Source organism: Natator depressus, chromosome 5 (assembly GCF_965152275.1).
Source record: "Natator depressus isolate rNatDep1 chromosome 5, rNatDep2.hap1, whole genome shotgun sequence".
NCBI classification, from domain to species: domain Eukaryota; kingdom Metazoa; phylum Chordata; order Testudines; family Cheloniidae; genus Natator; species Natator depressus.
Genome location: NC_134238.1, coordinates 77,634,435 through 77,654,673, shown reverse-complemented (window position 1 = coordinate 77,654,673; position 20,239 = coordinate 77,634,435). Strand labels below are relative to the sequence as shown.

The 20,239-nt window shown below is 41.2% G+C and overlaps 1 long non-coding RNA gene across 2 annotated transcripts in view; it reads right to left on the bottom strand.

Moving 5' to 3' along the window:
* LOC141987585 (uncharacterized) overlaps positions 1–20,038 on the bottom strand; it is a 40,045-nt gene extending 20,007 nt beyond the window's left edge. For both annotated transcript variants that reach the window (XR_012639582.1, XR_012639581.1), the window contains exons 1-2: positions 19,975–20,038; positions 19,745–19,830 (exon numbers count right to left, since the gene is read on the bottom strand). This is a non-coding gene — a long non-coding RNA (uncharacterized LOC141987585). The remainder of the gene's footprint in view (positions 1–19,744; positions 19,831–19,974) is intronic.
* Positions 20,039–20,239: the final 201 nt, after the last annotated feature.

Genomic DNA, 20,239 nt, shown 5'->3' with positions numbered 1-20,239 from the left:
TGGACAAGATGGACTGAGGGTCTGTGTGACAGTTGGGAGAATTGGTCTGTGTATAACTTACAAATGCTGGACAATTTTGTGCTATTGCTGTATCACTGAATGCCTCAATGTATAGTGCAGCCTGGTCACATATCATCCATCCTATAGGGCAGAAGCTACAGAGCAAACAAAAAAGTGGTTAACCTTAATGGCTGTGCCCTGACCGGACAATTGGTATGAGATGCAGAAAGCCTCAGCCAGAAGGTAAATTGTGTTGAAATTGTTTATCTACAGTGAGTGGAAAATTCCCAAACAGGAGAACAAGAGGTAGAGGTGTGAGAGCAGGGGGTTAAAGACACAGGGTTTGGAAGGAGGGGGACCAGTCAATGTCAAAAGCAGCTAAGTGGAAGGGAGAAAGGGCACACTCCCTGTTCCAGAGGAGAAGCCACAAGGAGAGAGTTCCAGGAGATGGAATTTGGAATCCTGAAAAGACACTGACCCAAATCCTGAAGAACACTCCAGAGTGGTGAGGAAACGGAGTCAGGGAATAGTTTTTATTGTTTTGCCTAGATATGTATCTTTCTCTTGCTGGCTAAAGTAAAAAGTGATTTGGTTTTGGAAACTTTTGCAAAGTGTGTATTATGTGCTTCAACTTTCACATGTCCCTGGAAAAGTAAACTGTAAACCAGAGTACCCACAAAGTTGGCTCTGGGAAAGAGGATGCTTAAAGTACTGATGATTCTGGGGGGAATTGACACTAGTTTCAAGGCCTAGGCAGTTGGACCATAGGGTCTTAGCACTCAGAAGGGGTTGCTAGACAGAGGAGCTACACTCCAAGAATGTGCCCAGAAGAAACCCAGAGCCAGAGGCAGTGCCTGGACTGTGCGCAGAGTCAGTAAGCTTAAAGCACATAGTCTGAGACTGCCCAGAAGGGGGAACTCAGTTGGGTCTGTGACAGCCTGATATAAGGATCTGATTCAGATCCATGCATGCAGATTCTTTTGTCCAGGCAGATTTCCCCTGAAGTCAATGGGATTGCACGCACACACAAAGGTCTGGCCACACTGATCTAATTGGAAGATCGGGACCTAAAATAGCAACACCTATATTCCATTTTTTTCCAGATTACCTTTGCATCTGCAAACTGTAGATCTGTTTGTGGTGGGTGTGGCCAGGGTAAGATCTAAAGCAAATGAAATTCGATTGTGCTTAATCCTAGAAAATGAAAGGAATAAAGATCTTTATCTTGGTTTGAATTCTTCTCAGAGCCACAAATTTACTTATGACATTTCCCCCCTGAAAATGATACAGGAGTACAATGGTGCCATGGGCCAATGTAAACTAATGCACATAATTTCATGTTAACAGCAGGGTAACTACACTGGTAATTACATGACAACTCATGCTAATATTACCATGTAATTACCAGATCATTGTGGAGTTAACTTATTATATTCCTGCAGATAATAGACAACTACTAATACAATTCTCTTCATGTCTTCATGAATTGCATCATAATTAGCTATTAGTTTAAAGAGAAGCTATGATTTCCTCTCATCACAAACTAAGAATAACAGAAAACCTTTTGCAACGTTTGTATGCCAAATTAATAGGGTGTGAAGGTGGGTGTGGTAATATCTTCTTGGACCAACTTCTGTTGGTGCGAGGGACAAGCTTTCTAGCTTACAGAGATCTCTTCTTCAGGAGCTCTGTGTAAACTCAAAAGCTTATCTCTCTTACCAACAGAAGTTGGTCGAATAAAAGATATTACTTCACCAGCTTTGTCTCTCTCATATCCTGGGACCAACATCGCTACAACAACACTGCATATAAATTCACAGTGTTGCAGTATTTAAGGCTAAAATGTAAAATAAGAGGTACAGTATAATATGGATATATTTAAAAGTATTGTGAGTTTCTCAATCCCTCCCTTACTTTTCACATTTCAATTTGCGTGTATTTATTATTTGTCATGATACTAGTAGTTGCTTCTTTTGCTCATGCAATTTAACAAAGACAGAATGGCGGCAAATAGTATATAGAGATGGCCTCAAAACTGATTTCATAATCCTTCAAGTTTCTGTGTGAATTGTGGGCCATGTTCGCACAAGGAAAGTCACTAAGTGCTTGGGGCACGGGAGAACAGTTAGTGGTTGAGAAACAAAGTTCCACTCAAAGCAGCAAGAAAGATTTCTCTTTGAAATATTTTAGTCTGTGCATGTATTGCAAGAGTCTTCAAGGTGAGAGTAGGTGAAACTGATGAAGGCAAAATTACATTTGAACTACAACAACCACTTTTTAATTTTAGCATCCATGTGAAAAGGAGGAAGTCATTTTAGGCACTTACAACTCAATGAGCTGCTGAGCTATAGATTCTGCATAGAACAGCATTCACAAGAACACTGACTCATAATGGAACTCAAGAACTGTTAGCACAGCTAATATCAGTGAGCACCCCCCCCCCCCAAAGCTACAGTCTGTTTTACTCTCACACACCTCTATTTGCCATCTGTTCAATACAGAATGTAATATATCCCTTTTGATGTGTGTTAACACCATCCCTGGATCAGTGAAAAAATGGGGGAGAAAATGGATAAAGACATAGGAAAAGGAAACTGTAACACAGTGTGAACTGCAATTTGATAATATGAGTGGTTATGGTTGTGAAATTTTATTGGCACCATTGGCAGGGCTGTGATGGAAGAAGTACACACATTTGCCATTGAAAAAAAATATGCAGCCATAGTTATTTTTTATTCTGCTAATATATTTTAAGGAAACTTACTTGCCAAAAAAAAGTCAAGAGGGTGATATTTAAGTAACTGATGAATAGAAGATTAAAACATGCCATTACTCCAAGAGTGAACAAGGAAATCATCTGACTGACATCACAGCTGAGGGGCACATATTTTCTGGGCCAGCTAGCTCATTTTTAAAAATATAAAAATCTATTTAAAAGCAGCCAACTCAAAATGTCACCCTGATGTAAAAAAGAAACTGTAATTAGTCGAGTAGTATTAAATAAAGCAGTGTTTATGGTGTTCAGGCCACACTCAGGACCATTAAAGAATAATGTTTAATTGAAACTGTGAGAGTTTGGACTACCTCTCCCTCCTGCCTGTAGGCAAACAGTTTCTTTAAAGAATTCTCACACCAAGCTCACCCAATACGTAAAGTCACTGGAAAAGGGTCCAAGTAAAGCAATGAAGCAGTGGAGCGCTGCATAAGTGTGATATTTATGTTCCAAGATCACTAGGTTTTTCTAGTTCTCTGACTGATACTGCTCTCAGACACCTGAAGCAATTGACTGAAATAGAGAAGCATTCTGGTAGTGCTTACTTTTCTTAATCATCCTGAGCCAAAATGAGATAATGGCAATTTGTTTGCAAACTTTTGTTGGATGAATTTGTTTAACTCGTTTGCTTGTGTCAGAACAGAAAACCACACCTCCTACACCTGTCAAAATATTGCTACAGAGGGTGTGGGAAAGTTCAGGTCCTAGACAAACCTTCCTGTTTTTTCTTTGGTGCGCTTTCTTTACCATATATCCTTTGCCCTATAACACTGCGGCTGTTTACGATGTCCCTTTTAGGCCACCATACAGCTGTAAGCTGCAAATCCCATGCCTGTGAGATCAGTCAGTAGAGATATGCTGTTACAGAATGTAAAGTAAACTGCTGGAGTTCTGGCAGTAAAATAGTTTGGGGCTGTTTGTGTGTGTGTGACTGGATTAACTTCACACAGCTAGCGCGGAGGTCAGCTGTCTATAATTCACTTGAGGCCTTGTGTACAGTAGGACTAAAACTGTGTTACCTGAAGCAATTTAAAGTGTGGTTTAAAATCATTCAGGCTGCTTCAGTTCACAGTGGATGGGGCCAAAACTGTTAAACCAACTTTAGAAAGTAGGTAAGGGTTCCTACATAGGCAGTGGGCATAGTCCTGTAAGAAAACTGAATTTTAATTAGCACATGCAAGTATTCACTTATGCCCAAGTGGTCATCCAGTCAGAGGACAGAATCAATATCATGTGATTTATCTGACTGATCACAGTTGGGCAATACAGATGGAATTTTCAGTATTGAATACACACAGCAAACTCCACAGTGTACATTTTTTGAATAAATTAGAATAATGAATACATTAAAAGAAATCACGCTCTGCTCACAGATATTCCACAAGCAGAAAGAGGCTAAATTAATCTGATAAATTATTCATTGCAAATTATTCGCTTAGCTCTAATTATGTTTATTATTACTCATCTGATCTAGAAGAACAGCAAAAAGCCAAGGCAATAGACAAGATGAGGCGGGAAGTGAAAAGAGGTACTATTGCTACCTATGTGAATGAAAATAAATAACTACCAACATGGCCAGAGTGTGACTGCCCCTTGTGCACCCCACACAAGAGCAGGCCTATGGGTATAGAGTGACCACCCATCCCAGACTGGGCAAGACAGTCTTGAAATGTAAAGTTTAAGTCCCAGTCCCTGGCTGAATGACTCTGGGACAGCATTTGTCCTGGCGTCCCTGTGGCACCACTCTGTGACTGCCCAAGGCTCAGGGGCAGTGCCAGTCTGTTCCTGGTGGGGGTGGGGTGGGGACTGAGGTCGGCCTTAGCCCCTCCATGCCATGAAGCTGAAGCCGGGCAGGAAGAGCTGCCCAGAGAGCCCAGGCCACTGTGGAGATCCCCAGACACTTTACCTGCCCTGGTTGGCGTGCCTCAGGGGGCAGGGACATGGCCTGGTGGCTTCTCTCAGGGCCCCTCTGGCCCCCCCCACCCAGAGCAAGTGGAGAATCTAGGGCTCCCCACAAAAGTGCAGGCTCCCTGGGGTGCGTTTACGATGGCCCAGGTCCAGCTTCCAGCCTGCCTGGGGGGGGGGTCCCTGTGGGGAAGAGGAGGAGCAGGGGTGGGGCTGCAGGGGAAGAGGTGGAGCAGGGGGGCAGGCCATGGAGGGCAGCAGGGTGCCTACATGTGGCCTGCTTTTTCCTTTTGAAAAGGTGGTCACCTTATATGGGTGTTCCCCATAGAATATGGTTTTTTTCCACATCCTCCTGTGGTGGGAAACTGTTAGGCTATGGGAAACTCTCCATCTCATTGCCTGCTTTTCAGGATCAGCCAGGAGCTGCTTGGGTTCTTTCCCACTCCTCTTCCTTCTTGTGTAAAAATGGATGGGTCTTCACTGCTCCTCCCTCCCTCCCTTCCTCTCTACCCCTGTAACCCCAGGGCCTGGAGAAGGGTGAGAAGCCTGTTTTGTACCTACCATCCCAGGCCTGCGAAGAGGAAAGAAGTTTCCACTGGCGCTACCACACTCTTCAGCTCTATGAAGGAGTGGGGAGGGAGAAGAGCTTCTGATCCAGCCAGGCTTGGGAGGGTTGAAGAGCTAGCTTCTTCCCTAGAAATCCAGCAGGAGCAGGGGATGCATGGGTGGGTCAGAGTAAAATGCTGCGGCTGGAGAGGGCAATGAGAGAGAGAGAGAGAGAGATGCATGTGCTAGGGAGCGTGAGGGCCCCTTGCACTCTCCTGGCAGGGAGGAGCGACAACCCCCTCAACCAACTCTCGCTATACCCCTCTCCCCCAAACACACACACAGACACTCAAATGAGTTCTGGCTTCTCCCCTCCTACAATGAATCACTTCTTCCTCTTTTCTTCATTTCTATGAATTAGAGCTGCTCCCTGCCCCCCCCAGATTTCTCTCTCTCGCCAATGCCTTCTTTACATCTCTCTCCGTCCTCCGTCTCTCCCATTGGCACATCTGCATGCATCTGTACCATTTTTTTTTCAAATTATGCAAATGTGAGATGTAATGGTTTTGCCCACACGATATTTGTAGATTACAAGGCCAGGAGCAACACAGTCTCCAAGGTCTAGGGAATGGGCAGGCATAATAGCGGAGCAACTCATGCCATTTTAAAGGCAAAATCACTCCTCAAGCTTCATTTGAGGTGATGCAATTCCCCACTGCTCCTAGTGAATGGCTGAGCCCTCAAAGCACAATCTAGGCATATCATTGCAAAATACATTGATTAATTTTCTTTGGGTCTCAGGTTTCTGAGGAGCCAAGGAAATCAATTCCCAGACAATCACTGTCTTCAAGAAACATGATGCCTCCACAAACTGGTGTGCATACTGAATAATGCTGCCTAAATAGTGTTGTGTATCTTCCATTGCCTGTCTTGAATAATTCTTCCAAATTTTGTTTTTATGTTGGGACTATCAAATGGTAATCATGAAATTTGCAATACAGCAAAATTAAAGTGCTCTATATAACCATGGTAACACCTTACATGTCAGATAGGCTATTTTATTTCAGCATCTGAGCCAGTAAGGCTCCTTTTTTTCATATTATAGTGAGACAAGAACATTTTTTTTGTTTTGTTTTTACTTTCTAGAGTGTTTTTCTACATAAATGTGCCTTGAGAAGGGTGTAAATTTTGCCATGAGCATAGTACTAAAACTCCCCAGAGTGAGTTGGCTCAGGGTTGCTGTTCTCAAGTGTAATTATGTTTATTGAGTCCCAGTTCATTTCCTATTCTTCTGAAAAATGCCACCCCCAAAGCATTATATAACCATACAGTAATACGAATGAGTGAAATGATTCCAAAGCTTTCAATTAATTGTGTAACAACAAATGTTTGATGAAGCCAATATTTTGGGTACAGTTTATGGGTCCAACATGAATACCAGCAGTGTATTACACACACACAAACACATTCATATCGCTATATATAGCTATATCGTTAAAATTAATTCATTTTGTTTCACCTTTTGGGAATCATGTTTACATGCAACTGTACTGTAATAATCTACTGAGAATTTTTCTATGCCATAGTTAATGTGTTTTTCATTTGGAGATCCAAAGTTCTTGTTTTGTTGTGCACTCTATTCATGCTTTCTATTATCCCTCCAGCTTTGTCTTCAGCTGAACACATTTTTTTTCTTTTCTCCTCCAAGTGATTATTTGCAAGAGGATTTGCATTTAAATGGATGCGGAAAGTGCATTAACAACACCTACACTAACAAAGTGAAAGCTGCTCAGTATTTGTTGCTGCCAGACACGAATGAAAAAAAATCAATTAATGTTTTGTGAGAGGAGTTCTCAGGTATCCACATATTAGGCACAGGCTCTTCATTAGAATGTATTTAATACAAGCTGTTCATACAGCATTATACAAGCATCAATAGCCTGATCAGAAAAGAATGGTTACCAAAATATAATAGTGTTGTGTGACATCTATTTTCAGCATTTGGGTTAGACTCTGAGAACCTCAAGCAAGGATAGTCTTGAGGATTTGTTCCTAAATTTTGCCTACTTTACACCTCAGTTCATTTTCTAACAGAATTAAGTTGCATGAATTTTGAAAAAAAAAAATACACTGAACTGACTGTAATGTATGTTTTTTGTTGTACAGCCTCAGACAATGGGAATTTTGCAATAGCCTGAATATATGCAAGAGAGAGAGAGTGTATAGTTATGAACAGAACTGTTGTGACTTGCATATAAAGTACAAATGTAAGATTCTCATTTAGCTTTATGAGTGAGAAAATTAAATTGGACTTGGCAAAAGGATTCTATTACTGAATAACATTTTCCCTTTACTGTTAATTATTTTATGTTTACAATAGTCAGTTTAAATGTATATTATTTATACAGTTACACATGATTTAACATAAATAATTTACACATAATATGGAATTAATGTCTAATTAACTTTTAGCTCTGTTGGCTTGTAAAGCTGCTTTAGATTAAAACCCTCTCTCTTTTCACTGAGTCCTTGAAGGGTAGCAACTGGCATAATTGCAAACGTTCATTTGTGGCATATTTATATTTAGCACATTTTAGTAAGTACCACTGATCACAGAATAGAGAGAGAGAGAGAGAAAGCAAAAAGGTAGCCTTGGAGCATTGTTTGTCTTTGTATTTTTATGTCTGCACAAGAAAAATAGACCAGAGACATTTACCAGAATTCTGAATATAATATGGCACTAACATCTCTGTATCCTAAAATACAGTTATTGTATATTGCCTAAAAACAATTTGCCGTATACTGTATGCGTTAAAAAGAAATCCATAAACATCAGAGGTAAATCACTAACAAGTCTTTCTTGTTTATAAGGATGAAAAAATCTATAGTCCCCTACCTATTAATGTGGAATAGGTCTAAATAAAGCAAATTCATTGCTTCCAATGAGATTTGTAATGCAGCAGTGAAAGAATCTGATTTCACTTATTATGGTTAGTGTCCTCCATATCCATGCCATAATAAGTGTAATAAATAAGGCAGATTCTAAAGCCAGATACATACCTTCAGTAATTGACATGCAGTCTGCATGAGAAACAGTGATTTCCAAATGAAACAACCTAAGTGGAATCAGAGGATTTACAGATATTCTTTGCAGGTTGTATTATGTAAAATCTTCCCTTGAGACTATCTCTCGTACCTCCCACCCTCCCAGGATGCCTTTTATAAAGGGGAGGGGAAAGATAGAGTTCATATCTGGTACTTCCACCACAAATTAAGTGGACCTATATTAAATCTGAACCTCCATTAAGTGAATTAACAGTGGGGTAATATTGATGTAAACCCCTAATACAGATGTTTTTAACTGGTCTTACACTAGTGCAACTTAATCGAAACAGTGGAGTAAGGAGTAAACTCTGCTCTATGTTGGTGCATTCACTACATTAACATTGGTGGGCAATCCTCTACTGGTGTAAATTGTCAAATTCCATTGAGGTGAATGGAGTGATGATAATTTACACTAGCTGAAGCTCTGCCCCTGGATGTTTGCACTGGTGTACTTACATCATCATTTCCTTAGCACAGAGAGGGCCAAACTCTTCTAAATTCTTCCACCTCCAGATCTGGTATCCTGTCAATGAACTCATTTGGACTGAAATGAGATTTGTGCTTTACTCTTAATGTGCACTCACAGAAGGCACTGAACTTGCTCCTATGGAGCCGTTAATGCTTTTTTATTCCTTAAAAACAATTTTCTGTATTATATGTGGTAATATAATCATTGATTTATTCTGTGAATATGTCACTACATATACTAGGCCAAATTCTTCCCTTGGCTACACTTCAAGGAACCAGATTCTGTTTCATTTACACCAGTGTAAAATGGAAATTGGTAGAAGAAATTCATGGAGTTTCTCTGGACTTATCTTGGAACCTAAGATTTAAATTAGGTCTTGTCTACACTGGTGGCAATGTGTAGGGTATCTGGAGCTACATGCTGCAGTGAAAAGCAGTCTGCATCAACACTGAGGAGTGTGGTTACATATGGCAGTAAAAGGCTCTGGCAAGTGGGTGAGACAGAAGGGAAAGACTCTGGCAGTCATGAGCAGCCAGAGTCTTTCCCTGCTGTCTCCCTGCTTCCAGATCCTTTCCCTGCTGCTGGAGCCTTTCTCTAGGGCAGGGGAAGGCTCCAGCAGTGGGACACTACACTGCTAAAAACAGCAGCATAAGCACTGACTTCCTCTCTACCAAGAGGATACTTGACACCTCCCCACTACCCCTGCTCCATCCCTTCCTCCAACCCCCACCCCCACCTCTTCCTGCCCCCTCCTCCAAGCGTGCCCTCTCCCTGCTCCTCCTCCTTCCTCCCAGAGCCTCTTGCTTGCCACTGAACAGTTGATCTGCAGTGTGCAGGAGGCGCTGGGAGGGAGGGGGAGGAGTTGATCAGAGGGGCTGCTGGCGGGCTGGAGGCGCTAGTGGGAGGGGGGCAGCTTGGCTGTCGGTGGGTGCTAAGCACCTGCTAGTTTTTTTCTGTGGGTACTCCAGCTCTGGAGCATAGACAGGTGAGGGACTGCTGTGCAGAGAGCCATATAGAGTACATACTTACCTAAGCAGAGCCTCACTGTCTACACTGCTATTTATATCCAGGCTATGGGGGCGTGCAGTGTATGTCTTTACATGCCATAGGCATAGGCTTAGGTTGACAAAACTACAGCACTCAGAGGTATGAAAAATGCACACCCCCAAGTGCTGTAGCTATGCTGAGCTAACCCATGGTGTAGATGCAACTAGGTCAACAGAAGAATACTTCTGTCAGCCTAGCTACTGTTGCTTGGGGAGGTGGTGTTCCCACAGCAATGGAAAAACCCCTTCTATCACTGTAGTCTGCTTCTACATTACGATGTTTCAATGGCATAGCTATAGTGCCATAAGTACGCTGCTGTAGCACCCATAGTGTAAACATGACTTGAGACCACAACTTGGGCAATATGGCCTGTTATTGGCTTCTGTGCTGTTTGGAAAAACATAGCAACTATAGTGCATGTGAGAGAGATGTGAGAGAGTTTGTAGGAAACTGCAAGAGAAAAAATTGATGAAGAGTTGTGGACTGGAAGGTTATAGAAGAGATATCAAATAAATAGGGAGATGAAAAAAATTCTGCAGAAATGAAAAGAGACGACTTTTGAGGGAAAGAAGAGAGAGACTAACAAAGGGAGAAAATATAAATGTTTTAATAAGCCTCTGAAGATTTTTAGCTGAAAAAGGAATAGATCATAAAGCAGAGGAAGATGCGACACTGGCAACAGAAAAATTTCCTCCTCCTATTCACCAAACTTATTCCTTAGAAAGTCCATTATCTTTTTTGCTTCTAATACAGAAATGCAGTGAAAGGGCCATGAGGGAAAAGTAGTGTTTGTGCAATCACAGCGGAAGATTAAAAAAAAGTGTACTGTATTGTTATCGATTGTGCCCTCAGAATATAGCTACAGCAGGATTTTTGTAGCACAGAACTCATCAGAGAAACCTAAAGAGAAGGACGCTTTAGAAAAACATAAATAAAAAGCAATAGATTGCCCTAGGCACATGCTTTGACTAATTTTGGTTTTTTGTTGTTTGTGTCAGTTAGGTTCAGTGAACGAGTTCTCTGGTAATGCTTCACTTGCTTGTGTGACACCTCAAGAGCCAACTGACAGTTTCTTGTGTTGTTGTTTCACTTATAGTCCTATATGGAAGGGGAGGGTCCAGCTTTTCATATCCATTAGATTTCTTATTTCTTATAACTGGTTTCAAAAGATCATTGAAGGGAGGCCAACAGCAGACTCAGTTATGTGCAATACACAGAGCCCTTGCTGTGCAGGCATTAATTTGTGTGTTCTGCCTCAGGAAATACTCAGAGGGATTTTGAAAATGTTGCCTGTTGCATTTATTTGTGGAAATATGTTAGGAGCTGGTCAAAGTGTGACAAAAATTTCAGGAAGCGACAATAAAAAAAAAACCCCAAATGACCTGTATTTTGAAAACATTTTTATATGCTTCATTCTTATGGGATTAAGCCCAAGTTATCCAAAAGCAGTAGAGACTGTGGAAGATCCCTTGCTCAGTAGTTATGGAGGCTGTTTCCCCTACTTAGGAGGGTCTTTCCTCTCAGAGACAGTTGCCTAAAGCTGATTTCAGACATATGAATTCTTTATTCAGCCACTTCTCCCTAGAGCCAAGTCTTTGTGTGAAATCCAATGTGTGTGAAAATTTCCCAGTGAAATCAATGAGAGTTTTGCCACTGATTTCAATGAGGCCAAGATTTCACTCTGTGAGGCTAACTTGTTAGACTGCCAATGACCTTTTGGGTGCAATCCAGACAAGCGAGGGGCAGTCGCCGCTTGCTTGCAACCTTGGATGCCTTACAATGCCTTCCTGCTGTAGCCCCCACCTGGGTCACTCACAAACAGCCTTCAGGCTAGCAAGTCACATCCTGAATGTCTGTGTATAACTGCAGCCTGCCAGCATGCTGCAATCACACTCTGCCAGCCTTGGTTACCAGCCTTGGTTACCACATGCAGAGTGACCCCAAGACACTCCTCCCAAAATGTGTATTCTGTACTGCACTGTCCAGCCCTCTCCCGGACAGTTCAGATAACAACTGTAAGTTGATAGACAGATAGTCCCTGTAAAGGAACAATAAACAGTACCTTGCCACCTTAAATGGAGTTACCCATACAGTTCACAAAACCAGATTAATTTTGATTAAAGAAAAAAAAATATTTAACTACAGAGACATGTTTTAAGTGAGTACAAGTATTAAAGTGTTAAAGACAGAGATGGTTACAAGAAATATAAAGATAAAATGCTTCCTAGTACTAAAACTTTACAAACTGGGCTTGTTTTAAGGTAAAATTCTTACCACTTGCTGAAATCCTTGCTAAAATTCTTACCACTTGCTTCCAACTGAATTACTGACCAGTCTTCAGGTCAGGATCCCTCCCAAAGTTAAAGAGCTGGATTCCTTTGTTATGTTAGGTAGAAAAGAAAAAGATGGATAGGGAGAGATAATTTGGGGTGTTTTTCCCTTCACTTTTATAGTTCAGTTACCCTTTGAAATGCCTTTCCCTGGCAGCAACGCCTACATAAAGTTCTTTCCATCTGAGAGCAAGGAGACTGGGAGAGAGGGAGAGAAATTTTCTAAATTGTTTGCTAAACTGCAGATCTGTTTGTTTCTGCCCCTTTTCCTTGCTAAAGAATGGACACTGGATAGGTGATGTACCATCAGCTTTGATGACACCTGGGACTCAACTGAATAGTAGATAAAGGAAAACTGGCATATATGTATTTGAACTTTAAAAAATCATTTGATTAAGTCCATCACAACAAGCACTTAAGGAAACTAAGTAGTAATGGGGTGAGAGACAAAGTACTGCCATGGATCAGACACTGGCCTAGAGTAGAAAACGAAGAGTAGAAATAAATGATAAATTTTCAACATGGAATAAGGATAATAGTGGGTTGCCCCAAGAATTTGTACTAGGACATGTGCTATATTTATTAATGATGTAGGACAGGGGGTAAACACCAGCAAAAATTATACAACATTTTTTGATTACTTCTGATTAGAGAGGATAGTGTGGGATTTCTTAACACCCAAAGAACAGTAGGCAATAAAAGTAAATCTAAGGTATTTGTAAATTGGAAAAAACTATTTGAAATACCCATGTAAATTAATGGGAAACCACTCAGCAAGAAGTCCAATTTATCAGAGTCAGGAATTCAATAAAAATATCTTGCCCATATGCTGCACTAGCCAAAAAGAAAACAAAATGTTAAGATTGTTTTAGGCAAAGTACAGACTATAGCACTAATAATGTTATAATGTCATTTTATAAAGCAAATCCCTGGAATGCTCTCACATTGAATACAATGTTTTGTTGCCAACCCATCTCAAATGGGAAAATATCAGATGATATAGTAGAGATGAAAAAAGGGCAATGAAAATGATTATAGATACAGAAAATGGCCATTGGAGGAGGTATTTAAAAGAGTAGGACTATTTAGAGCAGGAAGAAGATGAATAAGAGCTGACAAGATAGGGATATATCACAAATTAAATAGCACAGAGAGGTCAGTTGGCTACTCCACTTTAACAAAAAATGGAGAATAAATTGTTACTGATCAATTCTAAACTCAGACAAATTGCTAGGAAGAGTTATTTTGCTTTCTAGGGTAGCTAAACCGACCTGATTCAAATCTACCATATGTGCAGGCGGAGGAAGGAAGGAAGGGGATAAAAATCACATATGAATCAGGAGCGTATTATCAGACCAGCATATGCTATTCTCTTCTCTCAGCTGTCTCCTTTCCAGCACAATGTTTCCAGAGGAGGCAACTCTTCAAAAGATTTCAAGATGTGTTATTCAAAACAACAGCCTTTGTTAAACTTGGAATGCTTCTCCCCAATTCTCTGCTTACCAAAGGATTACATTTTGAATCAGCACTGCAGCCATCTTCACAGTTTGCAGTCCATGTTTCTGAATAGCTTGGACCAATGAGAAAGGCTGAAGTGAAGGAAAAGTAGAGTGGTTCTTAAATTAGAGCTTAATAACTAATGGAACAGACATTACTGTTGTTTAGGTGCCCAATCCTGTAAACCTCACTCACCGGGGGTGCAGAATCAGGTTCTATTTATTTATCATAGTTTCCCCTCACAGTAAAGTAAACAGCTTTTTATTTAACTTACATTTATTTCTTGTCACAGCATCGTTTTGAGATATCTTCTCTACAATTTTAAATAGAAGGAAACCTCTGAATGGATGAGGAAAATTCCTCTTATTTACAAATGTCTGAATTCTCTCTATTAAAAATATAGTCAATGTTTTTGGCTTGAAAATGGTCAGTTACTTTAACATTTCACTTTGACTGTTCCCATTTTTGTAAATTATCCTATATAATCGAATTTTTAGTATTTTATTTTTTTGGAGTTGTTAATAATAATAGCTGATTAATTTCAGATCCTCATTAGCAATACTATTCATTTCAGCTCCTCATTGACCTATCAAATAAGAGCTTTGGATTCATCTTTGTTAGAATCAAGGCAGGTTCTAATGAGCTCTAATTACAGTGGATGAGGTGTCATACTTTATCTCTGATGGTGTTTGTATGTTAGTGGCTTGAGAACATTCTGCTCAGATTCAGTCTCAGATATGTAATTTTCTGGATTTAGCTGGGTTTAGCACTATTTACAGAAAGAGCAAGAATAACACTATAGTTGGTGAAGATCTAATTTAGTATGAAATAGAATCCTATGCACCTCATTCAGCTGAGATGCAATTGCCATGGATAAGTCCCTGACAGTGTGTATTTGGAACAGCTCTTTTGTAAACATACACACTGTGTATTTGTGTACATCAGCAATATGGTATCTTCAGCCTACAGGAGACTACAGATTTAGATTAAGTAGTGAAGAGGTCATGGTCATAAACATAGATACACAAAGAACCAAGGTCTGAGCTCTTGTACTGCACGGTAACAGAGTCAGATTTAAAATGCCTAATGACAGCCATCTGCTTTTGATCCGTGAGGCCACAGAGAAACATTTAAAGACTTTGTCAGAGAGCTTACTGATAAACATTATAAGAAACTTTCTAAAGTCCACTGAAGTGTCCTATTTAATGTTTCTGTGATCAGATACAGAATAAGATGCCTATAAAATCTAATTATGAAGTTACTTTAGAGACAGATTATGATTAATTTTTGTTTCTGTGGGTAGCCAGCACACTGCAAATATAATTGTTGAGCTTCCATACAATTTTAGACAAAAGGGGAAAACTAAGGTGGTCTATGGTTATTAGGATCATTCATGTTTCCCAATTCATTTACTAGGATTACTATGGTTAATTCACCGGAGGGGCTACCAGGGAAGGGGAGATAAATTAATGGTGTGTAATTGGCAAATTAATTATAGATACGCATTTTGGGAAAATATATAATTCACGGGATTATGTATTGCCACCCATGGCCTTTCCAGGACATACTGAGTTCAGATGGAATTTATATTCCAAATACTGCTCCCTTCCAAGCTCCCTTTTCTCTTTCCATAACTCTGTTTTGCCTCACTCATCTCTAGCACAGGACCAGTCGAGATAAAAAGGATGTATTTTTAAAAGACGCTGAACAAGTGATTTATTATGAAGTCACAGCAGACATTCTGGGAGCCAAATTCTGAGTATAGATGCACATGGGAGGTCTCTCCTGAAAGTAATAAGAGCTCAGTGTGTGCATCCAAACAAAGAGTTTCATTTATGGGCATAAATCTCACCCCAATGTCGCCAAAGCTTGGGATTCCATGAGTGCCAAATAGTCACCCTAACTTCAGCAAGCTCTTACTGCTATTGGAGCTGCAAAATGCAGCTAGAAGCACCCTGGAAGCCTCCCACTCATTAATCAGCTTATTGTTTTCCTGCAGAGGCCCAATATCACGTCATAGAAGCAACACAAATAAAGATATACCCATCTGCCCAGCCATGGAAGTAAAAAAGAACCGTGGTCTCTTGCCAACCCTCAGACAATGTAGCATGTGAGCAGAGGTGGAGGGAGAAAAGAAAGGCACTTAAAGCTGTGGAGAAAGATCAGAGTGGCAACTCTAGAAGCTTAGGATAGGATCCATGAAGGGACTTAGGTGCCATATCTCTCAGCGTTGAAAAAAAAAGCCTAATTTTTAAATGCCTAGAAAAATCACAGGAACACTGCAGCGATCCATAAAGTTGAGTTAGGCACTTGGGCTGCCTATACAATGAATTGGAAGAGATAAGCATCTAAGAATATGTTTCACAAAAGCCAGCACACAAGGAAGGGAGCCAGCTAAGTTAGCCAGTGGGAAACGCTGAGGAAAGGGATATGTACTAAGCCCCACAACTCCCTCAGAGATAGGCACTCAAATTGGGCCTGCAGGGAGATGACTACCTGTGCTTAGCGATCCACAAATGGGAAGCCACCGCCTGGAGTCAGGAGGCTGAAATGCCTCAGATGTTTCTTGAAGGAATGATTAGGCACCTGCCCCTCTCCACACAAAATGGCAGCAGCAAGAGGAGGTGTGGCCCACCTTATAATTTTTAGCCCAGTGTTTAGAGAACCTGGGATGTAGGAGACCCAGGTTCAGTTCCCCACTCTGTTGAAGGGGCAAGAAAGGATTTAAACAGGGGGCCACCTACCTGCCAAGAGTGCTCTAACCACTGAGCTTTGGGACATTCTGATGTTGGGGCTTCCTCAGTCTCGCTCGGTGAAGCTGTTTCATTGTATATTAAATTATGAAGGCATGATTAAAGCAGAGGACTGGACCCAGGTTCTCCTACCTCCTGGAGGTGTGTGTGCCCTAACCCCTGGACTACAGAGTGCCTTTCCCCACTCCTGCCACCCGCAATGACTGTTCCACTGTGAATAAATCATTAAATAGTAATTAGGCTAGGCAATAGTTTTCACCATAGAAATGAAGATGTTGAGATGGTGAATGGTTGGACACACCATAACAGGAAATGAAATGAAGTTGTAAGGGACCCAAAGCAGGTTGCTCCAGTTAAAGGCAAGATGAGGGAGACTAGGCTATGTTGGTATAGGCATATCCAGCAGAGCCATGTATAAGGCTGTGTCTACACTGCAAGTTAGGAGTGTGATTCCCAGCTCCCATAGACATACGTGTGCTAGCTCTCATCTGAAGTAGCCCATTAAAAATACTAGTGTCACTATGGTAGAATGAGTATGTCTGTTGGAGCTGGAAATCACTCCCCTAGCTCACAGTATAGACGTGGCCTAAATGTATTGCAGAGGAAGTCATATGGTCTATTACTGAATGGTTAAAGATTACCTCATGATTCAGGGGGTTTCAGACTTTTTAATAGTATGTTCCACACCTAAACTGAGAGACAGTGTCTCAAATACCTTTTCCCTTCCTGTTCACAACTGTGCAGACCATTCCCATTGCCTACTACAGAACTTTCTTACAGGAAAGGAACATTAGAAAAGTATTTAATTTGCTTTTACAGTGGCAAGCATATTGCCCTTTTTGAAAAAAGTTAATTATACACTCTCTCTCTAATCATCATTTCAGCTTCCTCTCCCATATGTACTGTCCCCTGCTCCCCTTCTCCCACACATGCTTCCCTTCCTCTTGGTCCCCCTCTCCCTCTGTAAATACTGGAATCAAGAAGAAGGAGCCAGCACTGTACGACTGTTCAGCTCACTGTAGCCCACCACCTCACGCAGGTAGACAATATCCATTCTCCGTTTAAAAAGTGTAGTTGGGATGTCTCCCATAGTGTTGCACTGGGATGAGAACTGATAGCGTAAATCAACACTGCCTCTGGGAGTGAGCCTGCCAGACCTGGGCCACAGACTTGTGCTGGTGAGGCTCATGCAAGCTCTTTAAAAATAGCTGTGTCATAGGCGCTGAGTTTTTCTTTACCCAGGGGATTGCTCCACCCCCTGCTCTGCTCTGAGGCCCCGCCCCTACTACACCCCAGCCCCTGAGGCCCCGCCCTCTTCCCCAAGACCCTACCCTTGCTCCGCCCCATCCTGAGGCCCCCACCTGCTCGCTGCTCACCGCCCTCCCCCTGACCCCACCCAGCCACCAAACAGCTGTTCGGCAGCACCTCCAATCAGCTGTTTGGCGGTACCCTGATCAGCTAATTAGAGGGTGCTACCAAACAGCTGTGGCTGGTGGGTGCTGAGCACCCACTATTTTTTTCCATTGGTGCTCCAGCCCTCAAGCACCCACAAAGTCGGCGCCTATGAGCTGTGTGGGCTGGAGCTCAGACTCTGAAGTTGGGGATGGGGGAGCTTGAGACCCTGAGCTTCCAGCCGAGCAATAGTTCCAAAGCTCCATCTACACAGCTCTTTTTAGAACACTAGCATGAGCCTTGCAAGCATGAGTCTGTGGACCCAGGGTGAGAGGCTCACTCCCAGCTGCAGTGTAGACATACCCATTGTGACTGCTAATGACAACAGATGCATTAACTTGGCTAGGATCTGTCTGGGAAGCCAAGGTTAATTACTAGTCCTTCATTCACTTCAGTAGAGGAAAACAAATGTGAAATATTTACTATTCATGTGTAAATATTGTAAAATGATTCATTTTGGTAGATGATTTTGTAAAAATATGTTGTTGAAAGATATTTTGATGTACTATGCACCTATCCTATTCTCACTGAAGTCAGTCGGGGGCAGGATTGAAGGCTATTCCAATAACATGAAAATAGTGACAAAATTCTACATGTCTGATAAAGGTGAATGAATTGGAATTACCCCCTAATAATTTACCTCAATGTGAATGAAAATTCAGTGGGAAAAAATAGCTAATTTTGAGAACAAATCAGTGTGTGTGAGGGTGTGTGTGTCTGTTTTTCCTTAGCTTTCCTGGCACAAAACCCTTTCCCCTATTTGTATGCAGCCAGTCCACCTTAAACTACCAAGATTTTACAAGATAATCTGTCTTGGGCCTGGCTCTTAATTAGATGGAAGGTTTCCAAGGAAAATCCAGGTGCTATAAAACAGGATGCAGATAAACCAGCAGGTGGCATGCTTCTCTGTAAGTATGGCTTAAATTAATGCTCCAATTTAGGCCCTCATCAGCAAAGCGTTTACGCACATGCTGAAATTTAAGCATAAGTAGTCCCTATAAAGTAGAACCTCAGAGTTACGAACACCCAGAGTTATGAAGTGTGTGATCAATCACATACCTCATTTGGAACCAGAAGTATGCAATCAGGCAGCATCAGAGACAAAACAAAAAACAACAACAACAAAAGCAGCAAATACAGTATAGTACTGTGCTAAACATAAAACTACTAACAAAAAATAAAGGGAACATTTAAAAAAAGATGCGACAAGGTAAGGAAACTGTTTCTGTGCTTGTTTCATTTAAATTAAAATGGTTAAAAGCAGCATTTTTCTTCTGCATAGTAAAGTTTCAAAGCTGTATTAATTCATTGTACATTTGTAAACTTTTGAAAGAACAACCATAACGTTGTGTTGCATGGTTTTTTTCATTTCATGCTCAATATAGTCCTTATGACATTTATCACAATGTTCTAAGCACTTTTAGCTGTTTGTTATTACATTTACTGTTATTAGTAGTACATTTTAGACAGGTTACCCCATTTTCCAAAATGGACTTCAGGTGTCCATCATGGCGCCTGAAGCAAAGGATAACTCAGACTCGATATTGGGGAAGCTTCTTTACAGAACTTTGGCAGGAAAGAAGCCAACAGACATTTGGAATGAGTTCCAACTGGCTCCGGTAGAGCTACTTCCCTCAGAACTTTGGCGCATGTGTCTTTAAAAAAATTAAATTAGTCTGAGCACCCGTTGCTTGGGGGCTGTCCATATAGAGACAGTCAAGGTGCAGTCTTTTTGCGTGGCATTGGATCTTCGGATCAAGACCACCAGATCAGACCAAGATCACCAGCAGGTGTAAAGTCATTAAAGACTGTTAACGTCTAGTCACTTACTTTAAACATTGTGGTGTTCCTGAGTTCAAGATCTTACCTTTGGGACCAGTCGCCAGGATCCTGAGGGTCTCACCTTCAGGTCCCACTACTTCAGCTTCCAGATACTGTGAGCCTGTGGATCACCTGTGAAGACAAATGCATCTTAACCTCATTCCTGCTGGTTAAGAAAACCTAGAGACAGTAAAGTGTCTTGGGGTATTCGTTTGTTCTCTTTTGTTTAGTTGTTGCCAAGGTTTGGGTTAGTTGGGGCATGAGTTTTATACTCACCTTTGTTAAACCACAACTCACTTGCTATTTGTTTATAGTTCAACATTTTCCCCTGTTCCTGTTGTTACTTCCCTTAAATAAATCTGTTGTTGTTTCGGAATTGTCTAGTGTTAAGCCGATGAGCCAGTCCAGTAGAAACTAGATGTTCCCAGAGGCCTAACTACAGTGGATGCTTATTCATTTAATAAAAGTGCTGCTTCTTCCTTCCAACCACCTGAGCTCCTGAGTTCTCACTGAACAGTTTACTGTATCCTGGCTAGATTCC